This window comes from Callithrix jacchus, chromosome 7, assembly GCF_049354715.1.
Source record: "Callithrix jacchus isolate 240 chromosome 7, calJac240_pri, whole genome shotgun sequence".
In the NCBI taxonomy this organism is placed as follows: Eukaryota; Metazoa; Chordata; class Mammalia; order Primates; family Cebidae; genus Callithrix; species Callithrix jacchus.
Window position 1 is genome coordinate 74,897,577 of NC_133508.1, and position 14,187 is coordinate 74,911,763.

A 14,187-nucleotide genomic window follows, 5' to 3' on the forward strand; every position below is an offset into this window, starting at 1 on the left:
TCTAGTACTTTGAGAGGCCAATGTGGGTGGATCACCTGGGGTCAAGAGTTCAAGACCATCCTGGCCAACACGGTGAAATGCTATCTCTACTAAGAACGCAAAAATTAGCCAGGTGTGATAGTGGGCACCTATAATCCCAGCTACTTGGGAGGCTGAGGCAGGCAAATCGCTTGAACCTGGGAGGTGGAGGCTGCAGTGAGCTGAGATTGTGCCATTGCACTCTAGCCTGGGCAGCAAGAGCAAAACTCTGTCTCAAAAAAGAAAAGTTTGTGGTTTCCCTAGAGTTTGCAATATGTATTTACAACCAGTCTAATTTTACTATGCTTACTTCTTATGAGAAATATACTATACTTCTTTCTGATGAGAAGTCTTCACAGGTAGGGAAGATACTTTATAGTAGAGTGGGTTCGTCCATTTTCACACTGCTATCAAGAACTACATGAGAGTGGGTAATCTATAAACAAAAAAGGTTTAATTGATTCACAGTTTCTCATGGCTGGAGGGGTTGGGCTCAGGAAACTTACAGTCATGGAGGAAAATGAAGGGGAAGCAAGAAAGCATGCAGGGGAAACTGCCACTTTTAAACCATCAGATCTCATGAGAATTCCCTAATTATTACAGGAACAGCATGAGGGAAACTGCCCCCATGATTCAGTCACCTCTCACCACATCCCTTCCTCAATTCGTGGTGGATTACAATTTGAGAAGAGATTTAGGTGGGGACACAGAGCCAAACGATATCATGAAGTATTCCCAACTTCCCTCTCTTGTTCCTTAATACATGGCTGTCATTCATTTCACTTATTCATATACTATTATCTTTTAATACATAGCTACTCTTATCACTTTGAATAAATAGTTATCTATTAGAGCAATTCACAATAAGAAAAATAAAATATTTTATTTTACCTTAATTTATTCCTTCTTTAGTGCTCTTTCTATCCCTATGTAGGTTTAAATTTCTGACTTACATTATTTTTTCTCTTCCTGAAGAATTTCTTTAAACATTTCTTGCAGTGCAGGTATACTGGTGATGAATTCTCTCAAGTTTGGTTTGTTTGAGAAAGTCTTTATTTCTTCATTTTTGAAGGATAATTTTGTTGCATATAGAGTTCTAGATTCTTTTACTTTCAGCCATTTAAATATTTTCCTCCACTGTTTTTCAGTTTGCATAGTTTCTGATGAGAAGTCCAATATAATTCTTATCCTTGTTCCTCTATAGGTAAAGTCTTCCTTTTCCTCTGCTGTTTTCAGGATTTTTGTTTTTGTCTTTCTGCGGTTTGAATGTGCCATATCTAGGGATAGTTGTTTTGGGATTCTTCCTGCTTGGCATTCTCTGAGCTTCCTGGATCTGTGTTTTGTTGTTATTGATTTTGAAAAATTTCTGGCCTAACGGAATAGTTCTTCTGCTCCTTTCTTCTGGTATTCCCATTACCTGTATGTTGCAACTTTTGTGTTGTCACATGATTCTTTAATGTTCTGTTCTCTTTCTTATTCTTTTGTTCTTTTTGGATTTCATTTGGGAATTGTTCATTGACATATTTTCAATTTGTGATTCTTTCCTTGAGGTTAAGAATGCGTCCGTGAAAGACATTCCTCATTTCTGTTAAAATGTGGCTTTTTTTTTTATTTATAGCATTTTCTTTTGATACTTTCTTAGCATTTTTATCTCTCTGCTTATATTACTCATGTGTTCTTTCATGTTGTTTACTTTTTTCATTTTAGTCTGATAATTCCAAAATTTTGCTATGTCTGAGTTCTGATGATTGCTATCTCTTTAAATAATATTTTTTTCTTGATTTTTATTATGCCTTATAATTTCTTGTTGAAAGCGTGACATGATGTGTCAGGTAAGAGAAACTGGGGCAAATAAACTTTTAGTGTGATGTTTTGTGTTAACCTGGCTGGGAGTTGGGCTGTGTTTAATGTTTGCTGTGGCTGTACGTGTTAAAGGATTCCATTTCCTCGAGTGTAGTTGTTATTTGTTTCACCTGTTGTTTTTAGACTTCCCTAAAAGCCCCTTCTTAAATAGAATCTGAGCATCACAGCTGTTTTATATATATAATCTACTGCTATTTTACTGGAACCCTGTTGATATGGTGGTGAGGTATGGGATGAAAGTTATAGAGTCCTATAATTTTATAACTGTCACTCTTTCAGTGGGTCTGTGTCACTGAACTGTGACCATCACAAGTGTTCCTCAGTTTTTTTCTCCTTAGATGGGAAAGGAATTCTAAAGGGGGTTGGAATGAGATAATTTCCCTTTCCCCACATCAGATACAGCTTTGATAAAGCCTTTTCCATTGATGACTGGACCTTTGTTAAGGAGAATGGTCTGGGTATGTTTCAAAATTGTTACTTTTCCTTTGCCCCTTCCAAAAACATGGGATTTAAAAAAAATTGACTCTTCACCATAACACCTTGATGAGGTTCATGGAGATAAAACTGAGAAAGTTTGAGGCCCCCAAAACTGCAGCTCTGAGAGGAGTTTCTCACTCTCATGCTAGTCTATACTTCCAGCAATTCATAAAAGTTGCCATTTAAGGGTAGATTCCAGCTTATGGCTCTAATAGCTTCTGTTCCTGGTAAGCTTTCCATCTATGATTTTTAGTATTCACCTATCTCTCCAGATTTTGGAGTGGTGATTTTTTTCTGTGCCCTTAATTCTCTAGTTATTCTAAGAAAAGTCAGTGGTTTTCAGTTTTTTCAGTGTTTTTATTGTTATAAGGGTGGGAGTTCCACTTTTACATGTCAGAGATAAAACTGTGAGTCTCAAGTTGTTCTTTTAATGAGTTGGGAAACTCATAGTCTTTGTATGCCTGAAAAAGACTTGCCCTTATCATTTGGAATGCTAGTTTATCTAGGTATAAAATGCAAGCTTGTCAGGTATTTTCACTCAGCACTTTGAAGCTACTACTTTACCATCTTTTTGCCATCTATTATTGCTGTTGAGAATTTTTGTTATCACTCTAGTATCATTCCTTTATAAAGTATCTGTTTTTTCCTTCTGGCAGCTTTTAACATGCTTGTTTTTTCTTTGATGCTTTACAGGCTTTCTATGATATGTCTCTAGATATAGAATTATTTTATTTAATTCATTTTTTATATAATGAATGCTAGTGTCTTTAAAACTGAAAAATTTTCAGTTCTGATTGTTTCGATGTTGCATTTCTACAATTATTGCCATGCCCCTTTTCTGAAGCTCCATTAGACTAATATTAGCTTCTCAATGTAGCCTTCATCATCTCCAAACTGTTTCTTTATACTTTCAAATTTATTTGTTTTTGTTTTTGGGAAATTGTTTTTCATCACCTTTCACTGATCCTCTGTTTGTGTACTTTCTAGAGTTAATTACATTATGATGCTTTTGTCAATTGGAAAGTGTTCTATTGATCCAAAATCTTCCTCTAGTCTTGATCTGTCCTCTGAAGACACCCACTCAAATCTGCCTCCAAAATTTCCTTCAGAAATTTGACACTAGGGATGACAGCTTCTCTTTTTCTTTAGGTTAAACAATTAAAAGTCATTATGAATGTAATAAGTCACAATAAATACTCTTATTCACTACATAATATAAGTAGGTCACAATAAATAATATTATTCACTACATAATGACCTCTTGCAATACATTAATGAGAAATTTGAACAGCAGATTTATATTTAAATTTTTTTTTTTTTTGAGACGGAATTTTGCTCTTGTTACCCAGGCTGGAGTGCAATGGCGCGATCTCAGCTCACTGCAACCTCCGCCCCCTGGGTTCAGGCAATTCTCCTGCCTCAGCCTCCTGAGTAGCTGGGATTACAGGCACACGCCACCGTGCCCAGCTAATTTTTTGTAATTTTTAGTAGAGACGGGGTTTCACCATGTTGACCAGGATGGTCTCGATCTGTTGACCTCGTGATCCACCCGCCTCGGCCTCCCAAAGTGCTGGGATTACAGGCTTGAGCCACCGTGCCCGGCCTATATTTAACTTTTAACCAATCTAGAAGTGTTCATTGGGAACCTGTTTGGGTGTTGGGCATGGAGTGGGATTCCTGTATTAATAGAGGGTAGGGAAAGAGTTTCTCAGTTAATTTCTTCCCAGTTTATCAGTTGTGCTTTGTTTAAATAAAGTAACAGATATAAAAACTTTAACTTATCTGATCTCTAACTGAAAGGTGACTATTTGCATCTTACAAAGATATTTCATATAAGTAGCTTGGTAACTCCCCTATGTTGGTTTCATTCATTTATTAAATAATGCTTTGTTATATGTTCACTTCATGTTAACACCCTTCCAAGTACAGGGGATCAGGGGATACTGGGGATCTAGACATGGTTTCTGCTTTCAAGGAGTTTACAGACTAGTTGGGTAGGGGACAAAAACAAGCAAAAGGCATAAAATACAACGTGACAAGTACTATAAAGGGGATATCATGGGTAAGGACATGAACCAAACTATGGGTAAAGAATGTTTTCTCTGAGAAAGAGACATCTGGGCTGAGGTTTGAAGCACAAGGAGCAATAGGGTAATAGGAACAGTGTGAGAGAATATTTCCAGAAGAAGAAATAGCATATGCAAAAGGTTGAGGTGAAGTCAAGATGCCATTTAAATGATTTAAAGATGTGGAGAAGATAACATTCACACAGCAGAAAGGAGAGAGTTGAGGCTGAAAAGCTACACAGGGACTAGGTATTATAAGGTACTGTAAGTTACGTGAAGATATTTAGGCACCGAGGAGCCCCTGAGGAGGTATAAGCAAGGGAGTGACATGAATAGATTTTATTTTTTGAAATATCCTTCAAATAGGATATGTGGTAGTTGGTTGAAATGCCAAACACTTTCTAATTACGGAGATATGGGATGGGGCTGGATTAGCGAGGGAGAAGTGGGAGTTAAGGGTGACTTCCAGACTTCAGGCTTGGGTGACTGGGTAGGTGGTAGGGATAAAAGAAACCTAGGAGGAGGATAAGGGAACATTTGGTGAGTATAAGGATTAGTTCATTTTTAGAATGATGACCCATGGGACACACAAGTGGAAATATACATAGAGAGCTGAATGTATGAGTTTGGAACTCAAGAGAATAATCTGGGCTAGAGATTTAGATTGGAAATCATCTATTTATAGAGATCTGTAATCCTCAACATTGGTCATGGTGGGATATCTATCAGAACACCTTTGGAGAATCTTTCAGAATTATCACAGCACCTCTCAGGGTCTGATATCAATGTCAGTGCTCCTCAGGAGATCTTTTTCTCCCCCTCTCCCCCAGTTGTCAATTTAAAGCTATTTATCTACAGAGCTGCTGCTCCTGATGGCCCCTTTAGCTGTGTTAGGGCAGAAGAAAAGTGGTTGAGGTGGTGAGAGGGGATGTGATTGTCCAGGCAGAGTGTGCAGAGAAGAGTGGCAACACCCTGAAGATCCCACTATTTTCAGATTCCCACACAACATTTTAGTGGCATTCCAATTGTATAAAACGGGGGTGAGGTGTAGTCTCAGGGACCATCTAGGAGAGGTTATTTGCAGCCCCTCCATGTAACATCACGAGGGCTAGACTTGGGTCTTGAGAAGAGACAGGAAAAATAAGTGGCCTTACCCTACAAGCAAGAGGGTCTGGATTTAGTTTTGTCCCCACTAACTTCCACCTCAAACATCTGTTGATTTATTCACTGTGGTGGACTGATTACGCCAATGACCTGAGTTTATGGCGTCTCTGTATCCAAACCCTTTGCCCTGTAACTTCGTAGTTCCCTCCTATTCCAACTCTGGGCTTGTCCACATGACTTGCTATAGCCAACGTGATGTTTGCAAATGTGATATGGGCAGAGCGTGGAACAGTGTTCATAGGTTTCTACATCTTCTCTTGCACCTACTGTCTCCATGATAGCCTTGTCCAGACTAGCTTCTTGGACTCATGCTGCTGACATTAGACAGTACTTGGGTTATCCAGTTGAAGGGATATGAGAAACATGGAAGGGAGCTGTTTTGGTTCAGATGAAGCCATCCCTAAGCCATTGAACCCCTTAGCCCACTTCCAATTCCTAGTAGAAGCATGAGGAAACCCAGCCAAGATCAGACGATCCTGTCCCAGACTGGCAGAAAGTAGACTCAAATCAGCAGGGTGTGGTGACTCACGTCTGTAATTCCAGCACTTAGGGAAGCCGAGGCGGGCAGATCATCTGAGGTCAGGAGTTTGAGACTAGCCTGGCCAACATGGCGAAACCTCGTCTCTTCTGAAAATACAAAAATTAGCCAGGCATGGTGGTGCATGCCTGTAATCCCAGCTACTTGGGAGGCTGAGGCAGAGAATCACGTGAACCCTGAAGGTAGAGATTACAGTGAGCTGAGATCATGCCACTGCACTCCAGTCTGGGTGACAGAGTAAGACTCTGTCTTGAAAAAAATAAATAAAAAAGCAGATTCAAATAGACAGAACGCCTAACTGACCTATAGACTTACAAGCAATAATAAATGGTTATTTTGTAAAGCCACTATGTTTTGGAATGCTTTGTTACTCAGCAAGAGCTACCTGATACAGTAACTGTAGCTAACTGATGCTCAATCATTCAGCATGCCTCTGTGGAGCACCTAATTTGATCCTGTGCAATCGTGTATAGCTCTGCAAAGACTTTTCTTACCTGTCACCATACTGGTTCTGTTGGCATGAACAAGATTCTACATCAGTGTTCTTGTCCAGAACTTCATATTCCTCCTGGGACTAGACCTGCCCTCATGCCTCCATTGACTTGGTTGGGCTCCTCACCCCTGCTAAGTTCTTTTTAGTCTCACACTTGCTGGGTTTCTGCTTTGACTGGACGAATCACTTGTAATCACTATACATCACCTAGAGCACTTCTCAGCACCTAGGTGTCCACTGTTGGTCACATTGGACCTGCCTGGCTTTAGACACTGACCTGAAGTGTGCATATGTTTATCGCCCTCCTTTAGACACTGCATTGATAACTGGATGAAGAATGATCCTGACTGGCTGGCTTAAATAACAATGTGTGTCCTCACAGTTCTGGAGGCTGGAAGTCCATGATCAAGGTGTCAGCAGAGTTGATTTTTTTTCTGAGGTTTCCCACCTCAGCCTGTAGATCTTTTCCCTGTGAATTTGTGTCACCTTCTCTCTATATGTATCTATGTCCTCATCTCCTCTTCTTGTAAGGACAAAAGTCATATTGAGTTAGGGTCTACCCTAATAACTTTGTTTTAACTTAATTATCTCTTTAGAGATCCCATCTTAAAAAACAATCACATTGTGAGGTACTAGGGATTGGGACTTTAACATATGAATTTTGGACGGACATAGCTCAGCCCCAAACACTCCCCAAATCCCCATCATGCTCAGTCTAGCTTTCTTTGTCTCCCTCTGACCTGTGCATTTGAGGTCTCCATATGTGGGGCCTCCAAGACCCCTGAGCTGTAACAGTTATGTTTACATGTGTATTGTTCCCTGCATATCATCTCTTGGTCACTGAGGTGACAATGCCCAGTTTTCATTTGTACCTAATTTGCTTTCATACTTATTAATAGTTTTGGTACTATTTGTTTGCTGAAATGAAGAGGCATGAGTCAGGTGACTGTAAACTGCTGGGACCAGATCCATAGATCCACTTCCCAGGGGGGATGCAGTAGCTGCTCTTCCCACATTCAGCCTGCAGAAGGCCAGGGTCCAGGTGGTATACGCTTGGAGGTGGTGCTGTAGGAGGCAGGGTCTATGTCAGTCCCAGAGGAAGCACAAGTTTCTCAGGTAAGAAGCAGCCAACACCCAGGAAGCCACACGGAGTCGCAGAAAGCTTCAGAAGGAGGCAAAGCTACATTTAATCCTGGCTCCACCAGCTGCTACTATGACCTTGGGTGAGCCATCTGTATCCCAGTCACCTCATCCGTAAAGCAGGGAGAGAACCTCCTACCTCACAGAGCTAATGTAGAGCTAGTAGTGCCAAGCTATGTGCCCCGCCCATGTCTCACTGAAAGGAGAACAGACTCCAAGCTGGGAAGACAGGAGAGGCCCATCTGCAACATTCTGGGGATACTGACATCTCATGGAGTGGTTGAATAACATCAATCTGAAAGCCTATTCAGAATTTTCTCTTCCTTTAAGCTCCCTCTACTTGTATGTGTATATATTTGTATATACAAGTATATTCAGAATGCATGTGTAGGATATACAGGATACATAAAAACAAGAAGCACTATCCACATGCATGAATACACAGAGCACACACATCCATGCACACGGAGACTCACACATCCCCAGGCCATCCCTCCACTACAGATAGACGCAGGCTCACAAGTATGCACACACAGACACCTGCACTCCCAGGCCTGGTTCACTATGGTTGTCTTCCTTTACAAAATGAGACTCTCATCATCACAATATGGTTTCCAATCACCAGGTCTTGTTTCCCCCACAATATATCTAAAATTAAATACGAAGAGGGGAGAATCCCAAGCCGAGAGTAGGAAGCCATACGTACAGATTGCAATCACCACACAATGTTGCTGGTTGAAAGAAATGGATGTTGAGCATTGAATGTTAAAAATTGTGTTGAATTAGATAAGAAAATCCCATGTAGACTTTGTTAATGATTCATAATCAGCTAATAAGCTCATCTTGAGGAGAATAATGATCCGCGGACCTGTTGGCTCGTTTATCACTGTGTTTTACAACATTGGCAAAGAAACTAATTAAATCCCCGCATCATTACAGAGAATCCCTTTTAATAGAGATACAATGATGCACTAGAGGCTACAGATTACACTGCAAATTGTACCAGGAGATTTTGGACAGCGGGTTTTAATTAACATGTGAGCCAGGAGCAGCTCGTTTAAATAATAACCAGCGCTGGAACCATCTGCAAGTAGGAGCCAGGCGGCGGGAGGAGGTGGGACTAAGGCCAGGGAGGCAAGTTGTGCATAGGCTGTGCCTAGGGAATGTCTTAGAGTCAGGGCTCTGGGGAGATTGGGGAAACTGAGGCAGGGCTCAGCTCCAGAAGGCAAGGGAGAAACAAAAACTGGGGCATGTTGGGGGTCAAGAATCAGACCAGGTGAAGGAATACAGCTGTTGCTGGAGAATTTGGAAGCTGGGTCCACATTGATGGTGGCAGCAGAGCCAGATGAGCTCTTGGTACCATCCTCCCTGCCCCCCCCCGGCCCCATTTTCCATGTGGAAAGACAAAACTAAGAAAGACCATTCAAGGAATGAGCATTCATCGCAGACCACTGCTTTGTGTGGATTCCATCTCTTAGCATGCCAGTCAACTCAGCATGTTGCTAAGACCTGCTGGAAGGCAGGCTGGGTAGGTGCCTTGAGTGGGATCCAGCACTTTGATTCTGCTCAGAAGTGAGGAACTTCTTAAGTGGCACAGCCAGCGAGCCCTTGGCAACCAGAGTCCAACACTTTCCTTCCATAGTTTTCTGTAGTCTGGCTTTCAAATGGAAACTTCAGCCAGAGGCCAGCAGACACACACAAGTACTAGTGGGCAAGAAGGCAGACAACTGAGGAGTAAAGCAGGAAACTGTTGGCTATGCATGGCACACACATTCTTGGAAATGAGTTCCTGGCAAACATAGGGCAAACTTTATGCCTTTGGGGCTAATGCCCATCTTCCTGGGAGGCCCGAAGGCTCTCCTGGAGAGGCTGTTCCTGCTGAGCTGAACTTCCTGAGGGCACAGCCTATCTGGGGCTGCCTGGTCATACAGCAGCTCCTTGGTTTTAGCTAGAACTGCTTGTCATTAATTTTTCTTGGCAGTCCCCAAGTCTGGCTACTCCTCTGTTCGGTCTTCAGGATCCATAGTTTCCTTCCCAGGCTGAGGCTCAACGCCGAGGTGGCGTGTGCCACAGGCAGCATCTCAGTCTTCAAAGAGGCTTTTCTGACAGTTGTGGGGAGGATGGAGTACCTGCACAGGCAACAGGCGAAAAGGAGTTCTTTCCAAGTTCATGTCCTTCTCTTAGAGAAAACAAGCTGAAGACTTCCCTCACTGTGGCTTGTATATTATTATTATTTTAAGATCAGCAGAAAAATGATTCATAAAACCTTGGAAACAGATTTAGTGTAAAGCCTCAAAGAACAAGAGCTCATTGTGCACTGCGACTCCCACCTGATGTTCTGCCGAAGGCGTGATACAGGCTTCTTTGAGATGGAGCTGCACCCGACAGTCACTTCCCAGCCTGCACTTCTCCTGAGCTCCCATGGCAACACCAGGAGGATCAGCCCAGCATCTTGTTAGCATCCCTAAGCAGTACCCACCCTGTACATAGGCCCCGGGATCACCCCCAGGAGGGACTATTTGTATATTGGAGGTACTGCCAACACCATGCACACAGGCTTTTCAAGCTAAGCTCAGCCCCACCATGCATGCACACACACACACACTCACACACATGCATAGAGGTACCTGCATAAGCACGCACATGTTAATCCCTCTCACCCTCTTTCCATCCTTGAGGCTGAAAGTTCTGAGGCACTGGGTCCTCCTCCCCTTCTCACTTAAGCCCATCTGGGTCAGGTATCCCACATGGGCCACATGTCCCACATCCTCCCCTCTTCTCTGTCTCCTCATACTCACATGGTTGCCGAGTAAACAGCAGTCAGATTGGGAGTAAGTCAGATGCCACGTAGCTCAACCTCCTTACTTTACAGATGAGGAGAGTGGGGGTGCAGATCAGAAGGAAGGAACCTGTTATCATGCATGTCACAGTGGTAAGCAGGATCAAGCATTGAGTTCACTTACATCCAGGCAGGTGTTATTCTGCTGCACAATAAAAGGGTCTCTTGTCACCCTTTCAGCTGCCTGCCTCTTTGGGATTTTTCAGCAAAACCAGCACAATTGCTTTCTGTCTGGTCTCTACCTCTCATCCCACCCTCTCCACAAGACCCTCCAGCTCCTGCTCTGAAACTATCAGAACCTCCAGCATGGCTTATGTAGTGAGTCAGGTCCAAGGACTTCAAATATAGGAGGGACTGTCAAGGTTACCTGGTCCAACCTGCTCATTTTGATAAGGAGATTGAGGCTCTGGGAGGTAGGGGAGTCCTGGTGGATGGATGAATTTGACTACTAGTCCAACTTTTGGAAAGATTAACAAAATACTCAGTCCCAGAAGCAGGCATTGTGACATTATTGCAAAAGCTGCTGCTGCCTTTGATCAACAGAGGCAGGGCAGGTGGCTGCTACCTAGGCTGAGCCCAAGCCTTATGCAGTGGCAGGAGGGAGGACAGGGCAACTTTCTTCCATGCAGTGCCTACAGATGAGCATCTCCCTCTGTTCTTTCTAATGGTGCCCTGGGGCCAACCAGCAATTCTAGGCAGCCAGATCCCTACCTAACAATGCAGGTCGGAGGTTGATGGCAGAACGCACTCTGGAGTCAGCCAGACCTGAGTTTAAATCCCACTTTACCCCTAACTCAACTCTAGGATAGCCACGATGATCAGTGGTGTGTTAGAGCTGACTCCTGAGAGCTGCTTGTTATGTTTCAGGAATTTTGTGAACCAGTCATTAAACACAGCCATTATTAAAATTTAAATTATAGAAACTTATATAATTTATGTCTAAAACAAAGGTAATAAACAGTAAAAGCCACATCATTTTCTAATTATTTTATTGTTATTTCTACTCTAGAGATAGTACTCTGGAGGCTGCGTCTGTTTTACTTGTAGGGAGGAAATACCATATAGTAGTGTGGTAACCCCTGTCTTCCCAGCCCCGTGTGCAGGAATGTCACCTGAGTGACGTCAGCCAAGGTGGGAGTATTTCCACCAAGGAAATCAGCAAAGACAACACATGTAGGCTTCATTTTTGTTTTTTTGAGAACTGGTTGTTGTTACATGTTTACTGGGATGCCCATCAGTGTATGTACTTGACCCTTTCAGCAGTGCTGTGAGGTATGGATTCTTGTTTCATAAGGAGGAAACTGAGGCTTCGAAAGTGAAGTGGCATCTCCAGCATCACCCAGCTGGTGGGTCTTAGAGCTACAAACTAAACTCACCTATGTTTTATGACTCTAAGTCCAGTATTATTTTTTGTAAATTTGAATTGAATTTTCACCTTGAGCAGAGTGTGATTGCCACTCTGTTCCCCTCCAGGCTATGGCCGGCAGGAGGCATTCCTCCAGTGACCGAGATGCAGGACTGGGGTGTGGCTGCAGCTGCTGTGTAGGTCCTTGCAGGTCTAACGGTGGTGGCAGGGGCAGAATGTCCAGAACGCCATGTGTGTATGGAGGAATGTCTACTTTGGAGGGAGGAAAGACCTGGATTTAAAGCCCGCCTTGATGCTGCTGCTTTTCTGCATCATCCTGAGCAACCTAGAGGCTTGGGTTTCTCACCTCTACAGCAGGTATAATACCACCTCACACGATTGGCTTGAATTAAACAAGTGAATACTTGTAAAGCACCTGACATGGTGTTGCTTGCAGCAAGCATGAAATAAATGTTTATTTCCTTTCTTTTCTTCCCACCACTCATCCTCCCAGTAAAAATTCTCTGTTGTCAGGCAGGCCAACGATAGCCTGGGAGCGCTGATGCAGACAGGCTGCTTCCTTATGGAGGAGGCATCTTTGGTTTCTATGCCAACCTCTTGGTCCGTGTTCTTTTCCATGGTTGGAGCAGCGTGGAGCTCTCTGCCAGTTGGTGAAATTCTGTGGTACTGTATTGGGGCTTCAGTAGGCTTCAAAACCAGAGGGGAGAGAAGGTAGGAGAAGCTGTAAGAAGTGGAAGTCTGGGAAGCCAGAAACATGCACTGCACCCCACCCGCCTTAATTGTCTCTCCCACCTGCCTTCCTCCTCCTCAGCACTTGACATTCCCTCCTGCTGTATAGAGGCCATCACCGCCTGTCTCTGGTCTGACTCCCTCCCGAGGCACCACCATGGCTGCCACCACTGCTAAAGCCACGATGCCCAGTGCAGCAGATGTGGCTACTAGAGGTTCTGCCATGTCCAGAGTCTGGTCACTGGTTACCCATGCTCATCATAGCGTGGCTGAAGACCTCCTTTCCCATCTCCCTTCCCCTCGAGCTTCCCAATCATAAACCTCTCCATACCCAATCTCAGGCCTGTCTTCTTTTGTCCTGTCTGGGAGGCAGAGCCAGCCTTCCTGTTTTTCCATCCAAGCAGACCCCAAACATGTACTCTGCATCCAGTCCCCAGGATCCTGTCGGTCCTGCTCTGACAGTCACCTCCACTCTGTCTCAGAGCTCCAGCCTCACTCCTCCTCTTCCTCTCTCCTGGCTAGTTCTTCTCGGATTGGATTATGAACAAACAGAACGTTTTTCATCTAAAAATAAAATCCGCCTCCCTCAACTCAATGATTATTTATCCTCATTGCCTTTTTTCTCTCCTTTTCAAAGCCAGATTCTTGGAAGGGTGGGCACTGTCTCCACTTCCTTATCTCCCTCTCACTTTTCTCCCCACCACATTCCAATTTTCACTCCCACGGAAACCAATCTCATTAAGGCCTCCATGTCACTTCATCTGAATCTAATGATTATTTTCAGCCTTTCCAGGACTTGTCTGAGCCTATCTGACACCTGACCACTCTCCTTTTTTTGGAAACCCTCTCCAACCTCATGTGCAGTGTCTTGGGTTTCCTCTTATCTCTCTAACTCCTCTTCTGACCCCTCTACGTCGGCCCTTCCTACCCCTTCATTGTTGGTGATCCTCAAGGCTCTGTGCCCAGACCTCTTCTCTTCCCACCACAAACACCTTCCCTAAGTACTCACATCCCTCCCTCCTCTCATGGGCTCTGATGACTCCCCAGGCCAAGTTTCTCTCCTGACCTCAGACCTGAAGTTAGCACACCCATCCCAGTATGGCGACACTCAGCGGCTCAAGCTCAGTAGGTCTGAAAAGTGATCACTCTCCCCTTCATTCTCTCCTTCCTGCTGTGATCTGCTCAGCACAGCATCCCACCAGGCACTCACATAAGAATCTAGATGCTCTCCCAGGTTCCTTTTGTTTTTCTTGTCTGGTAGTTCATCCAGTTCTATTGACTCTGTCTCTTTAAAACCCCTCAAATGTATCTACGTCTCTCCATTCCTACTGCCGTCCCTGGCTTCTCATCCAGAATATTCCAGCAGTCTCTTAACTGGGCTCAACTTCAGGTCTTTTCTACCTTTAAGCTTTTCTCCCACTGCCCAGCTGAAATGCAGATGTCAGTTGTGTGAAATTCTTCAGTGACCCTGCAGCTGCTTCCAGATGGGATATG

At 43.7% G+C, this 14,187-nt stretch overlaps 1 long non-coding RNA gene across 1 annotated transcript; it reads right to left on the reverse strand.

Annotated features, from left to right (window-relative positions):
- Positions 1–11,573: 11,573 nt before the first annotated feature.
- On the reverse strand, positions 11,574–13,173 carry LOC144577150 (uncharacterized). The gene is made up of 2 exons (XR_013520460.1): positions 13,025–13,173; positions 11,574–12,651 (listed from the first exon to the last, which is right to left on the reverse strand). It is a non-coding gene; the product is annotated as an uncharacterized LOC144577150 (long non-coding RNA).
- Between the last annotated feature and the right edge of the window lie 1,014 nt (positions 13,174–14,187).